Consider the following 5000-nt stretch of genomic DNA (forward strand, 5'->3'; position numbering starts at 1 on the left):
TCATCGGAGGAACTGCGGCGGATCGCTGGCTGGCATCGTTTATGGTTAGAACTAGGGCGGTATCTGATCGCCTTCGAACCTCTAACTTTCGTTCTTGATTAATGAAAACATACTTGGCAAATGCTTTCGCTTCTGTTCGTCTTGCGACGATCCAAGAATTTCACCTCTAACGTCGCAATACGAATGCCCCCGCCTGTCCCTATTAATCATTACCTCGGGTTCCGAAAACCAACAAAATAGAACCGAGGTCCTATTCCATTATTCCATGCACACAGTATTCAGGCGGGCTTGCCTGCTTTAAGCACTCTAATTTGTTCAAAGTAAACGTGCCGGCCCACCGAGACACTCAATAAAGAGCACCCTGGTAGGATTTCAACGGGGTCCGCCTCGGGACGCACGAGCACGCACGAGGCGGTCGCACGCCTTCGGCTCGCCCCACCGGCAGGACGTCCCACGATACATGCCAGTTAAACACCGACGGGCGGTGAACCAACAGCGTGGGACACAAATCCAACTACGAGCTTTTTAACCGCAACAACTTTAATATACGCTATTGGAGCTGGAATTACCGCGGCTGCTGGCACCAGACTTGCCCTCCAATAGATACTCGTTAAAGGATTTAAAGTGTACTCATTCCGATTACGGGGCCTCGGATGAGTCCCGTATCGTTATTTTTCGTCACTACCTCCCCGTGCCGGGAGTGGGTAATTTGCGCGCCTGCTGCCTTCCTTGGATGTGGTAGCCGTTTCTCAGGCTCCCTCTCCGGAATCGAACCCTGATTCCCCGTTACCCGTTACAACCATGGTAGGCGCAGAACCTACCATCGACAGTTGATAAGGCAGACATTTGAAAGATGCGTCGCCGGTACGAGGACCGTGCGATCAGCCCAAAGTTATTCAGAGTCACCAAGGCAAACGGACCGGACGAGCCGACCGATTGGTTTTGATCTAATAAAAGCGTCCCTTCCATCTCTGGTCGGGACTCTGTTTGCATGTATTAGCTCTAGAATTACCACAGTTATCCAAGTAACGTGGGTACGATCTAAGGAACCATAACTGATTTAATGAGCCATTCGCGGTTTCACCTTAATGCGGCTTGTACTGAGACATGCATGGCTTAATCTTTGAGACAAGCATATGACTACTGGCAGGATCAACCAGGGAGCTGCGTCAACTAGAGCTGAGCAGCCGGCCGCCCGGGAGTGTGTCCCGGAGGCCCGCGCGAACACGCAAGCGTCCGCTCAATTATTCCGCAAACAGGAGGAGGCTGGGCTCCCCTGCACGATACACCTCGAAACCCTCTCAGGTCCCGGCGGCGCGCAGCGCCGTCCTAAGTACTTGGTCGGGTTCGAGAGAGGCGCAATCGCCCGGAGATAGGCGAGTAGACGCTTTCAGTGCGACCACCCGTGCTCCCAACTGAGCTTGCCGCTGCCGACAGAGGCCCGGGAGCGTGCTGTCGTGGTGTTGCCGGCGGGAGACAACACGCGGCCACAAACAGTGGCCGGGCAGCTCCAACGCCAGCGCCACAGAGGGGCAGAGCCCCACTTGGGTGCCAAAGCGAACTCTCCCAGCACAGCGCACGCGCCAACACATCCGCACAGCTGCGATACAAACCACCTGCGAGAACCGCGGGGGCGACCGAGCAGCAGACGGCGTCGCGGCGCCGAGTGCCGGGCGGCGGCGCATCCTCAACGCACACAGTCCTCAATCGGACCAGCACACTGCAGATGTCCACCGCGCTTCGCACCGGGCCCGCGAGGACCCACTTTGGCCGCACGGCGCCGCGCGTTGGGTGCGCCGGCGCGCAGCTGCGCCGCCTGCCGCGTCCGTCGGCCGGCGCGCCTGCCACTGGGCGCCCCCACCAGCCGGCTGTAGCGCGTGCGCCCACGCAGCGCGCGGCCAGCACGCCGGGCGCTCCCCCCTCACCGGCCGGGGACGGTCCCACCCAGCCACCGCCGCGTATCGCTTCATACCCACATGCCCACTCACGTTCGTGGGTATGACGGGTGTCGCTGAAGCAACCAGTTAATACCTGTACCGATTGTCGCAATCAATGATTCACCTCCAGCGTATACAACCGCGCAACAACGGATTTCCAGTTCATTTGCGTAACTTGGGCAGCAAACGTAGACGTCCATCTACATTTGCAAATTCAGTGGGTCTTGCATGCCTGGATGATATGCGTCACGACACGCCACATCAGCCCACATACATGCTGCGACGTATGCACGAGAGAACACGTGGAAGGTGGCCCGCGTACGTATGCGAATGCCATTGCACAGCTGCGAAGCTCATTGAACACGCAAACTCCCGCCTGACGAACTAGAGGCGACAGGGGAGCGATATAAGTCTTACAGCAGTACACATTACAGTGGATAGCGGGACCATGTGGAACGTACGCACCACTCGCTAGATGTTGTGAGGGTACGCACCGTAACATGAATCAATACGCAGGACACCAGAGAGTGCGAGCACTGACCTATGTTGAGAGGGTTGCGATTAGGCAACGCTACATGAATGTTTCAATTCATATAACAATTACAGGTTAGGTTAGGGCGCAACGTGCGTTAGGTTAGGGCGCAACGTGCGTTAGGTTAGGGCGCAACGTAGGTTAGGTTAGGGCCCAACGTAGGTTAGGTTAGGGCCCAACGTAGGTTAGGTTAGGGCCCAACGTAGGTTAGGTTAGGGCCCAACGTAGGTTAGGTTAGGGCCCAACGTAGGTTAGGTTAGGGCCCAACGTAGGTTAGGTTAGGGCCCAACGTAGGTTAGGTTAGGGCCCAACGTAGGTTAGGTTAGGGCCCAACGTAGGTTAGGTTAGGGCCCAACGTAGGTTAGGTTAGGGCCCAACGTAGGTTAGGTTAGGGCCCAACGTAGGTTAGGTTAGGGCCCAACGTAGGTTAGGTTAGGGCCCAACGTAGGTTAGGTTAGGGCCCAACGTAGGTTAGGTTAGGGCCCAACGTAGGTTAGGTTAGGGCCCAACGTAGGTTAGGTTAGGGCCCAACGTAGGTTAGGTTAGGGCCCAACGTAGGTTAGGTTAGGGCCCAACGTAGGTTAGGTTAGGGCCCAACGTAGGTTAGGTTAGGGCCCAACGTAGGTTAGGTTAGGGCCCAACGTAGGTTAGGTTAGGGCCCAACGTAGGTTAGGTTAGGGCCCAACGTAGGTTAGGTTAGGGCCCAACGTAGGTTAGGTTAGGGCCCAACGTAGGTTAGGTTAGGGCCCAACGTAGGTTAGGTTAGGGCCCAACGTAGGTTAGGTTAGGGCGCAACGTAGGTTAGGTTAGGGCGCAACGTAGGTTAGGTTAGGGCGCAACGTAGGTTAGGTTAGGGCGCAACGTAGGTTAGGTTAGGGCGCAACGTAGGTTAGGTTAGGGCGCAACGTAGGTTAGGTTAGGGCGCAACGTAGGTTAGGTTAGGGCGCAACGTAGGTTAGGTTAGGGCGCAACGTAGGTTAGGTTAGGGCGCAACGTAGGTTAGGTTAGGGCGCAACGTAGGTTAGGTTAGGGCGCAACGTAGGTTAGGTTAGGGCGCAACGTAGGTTAGGTTAGGGCGCAACGTAGGTTAGGTTAAGGCGCAACGTAGGTTAGGTTAAGGCGCAACGTAGGTTAGGTTAAGGCGCAACGTAGGTTAGGTTAAGGCGCAACGTAGGTTAGGTTAAGGCGCAACATAGGTTAGGTTAAGGCGCAACATAGGTTAGGTTAAGGCGCAACATAGGTTAGGTTAAGGCGCAACATGGGTTAGGTTAAGGGATGGTGTATGAGGGGGGGGAGGGGACGAGGTTCGTTCATAGTGATGATGGTAAGTGGACGCCTGAGGCACCCTGAGATGTGTCACGTCAGGATGCACCTTTGGCTCAGGGGAGGTGGTGCGCCGGTTCCGTGGGTGTGGCAAGGGAGTGGCAGACCTGTGTCTTTCATTCCTGCCATTGCTTATATGCTGTGAGACACGCCAGTGTGGTGGTGTTGGCTGCACCCCTGTGTAGCACATGTGTGGGTGTTTGTGGCTTATCTGCGTAATGATGGTTGTTGGAAGAGTGAGATATTCTGTTTTTGGGGTGGACCTCCTGGTTTTGTTATCATAGTGTGAATGGTGTAATGTGGCGGAGAGGATGCACTGGATGTTGTTCCATGGTGGTGCTTAGATATTGTGTCTGTGTCTGTTACAGCCAGAGAGTAGTGTGTGATAGGGTGTCTCGGTGACGTGTAGTTCACATTGTGTGCACAGACTGTCAGCATGTATAGGGACAGTTGTATGTCGTATGTCATCTATATTCCGATGGCTCTGCATCTATTAGTTATCAGCGCCATGTATCAGTTTAATCTGGTTGCAGTCTCGTGGTGTTCTATCTCTGTACAGTAGTAGAGGTGCGACTGCACTACGTAGCTACCCCTTGCGGCAGCTTTCCCCGGTGTATGGCATATGATTATCAGCAATGAGTCGATTAGTGACAACTGGTCGTGTGACAACGTCACATGTCTGCGGGTGGGATACGCTACAACCTGCTTGTGGGTCAGGGCTCAGTAATGCTCTCCTCACACTGAGCGCTCGGACCGTCATTACCCGTCTGCGTGATATATTGCGGAGCGCTTTTAGCCATTGCCAGAGTCTTTGCGACTGCGAGTGCAACGCCCATGGGGACCGACATGGTTGGGGCGCTTCCTAGCTGATCGCTCAGCATCGGAATCCGTACTGTGAGCACGCAATCGCGCACAGACTTAGAGCATGTGTAGGGACAGCGGGAATTTCGCATCTTGGATAAAACGCTTCATGAAACGGATGATATAGGGGTGGATTGCAACTTACGACTGCGAGAAAAGTCCGCCGTTCATCCGCTGGAGTTGCAATTTGGGCAGGTGACGTGAGGCACGTACGGGGGCGGGTGGCGTGATTGTCGGTGGACGACGTCGTGCGGCGCAGGGACTGGCGTTGGTGCTCTTGTGGTGGACAGTGGATGCAGGCTTTGTGGGTGGGGTCGGGAAACGGGTACTGTGCGCCCATCGCCGTC

The 5000-nt window shown here is 55.3% G+C and overlaps 1 non-coding gene across 1 annotated transcript in view; it reads right to left on the bottom strand.

The window, feature by feature from the left end:
- The window catches only part of LOC126197119 (small subunit ribosomal RNA), a 1909-nt gene extending 746 nt beyond the window's left edge, over positions 1-1163 (bottom strand). The window contains exon 1 of the ribosomal RNA XR_007539518.1: positions 1-1163. This exon is cut by the window's left edge and continues 746 nt beyond it. This is a non-coding gene — a ribosomal RNA (small subunit ribosomal RNA).
- Between the last annotated feature and the right edge of the window lie 3837 nt (positions 1164-5000).

Source organism: Schistocerca nitens, chromosome 7, assembly GCF_023898315.1.
Source record: "Schistocerca nitens isolate TAMUIC-IGC-003100 chromosome 7, iqSchNite1.1, whole genome shotgun sequence".
Lineage (NCBI taxonomy): Eukaryota > Metazoa > Arthropoda > Insecta > Orthoptera > Acrididae > Schistocerca > Schistocerca nitens.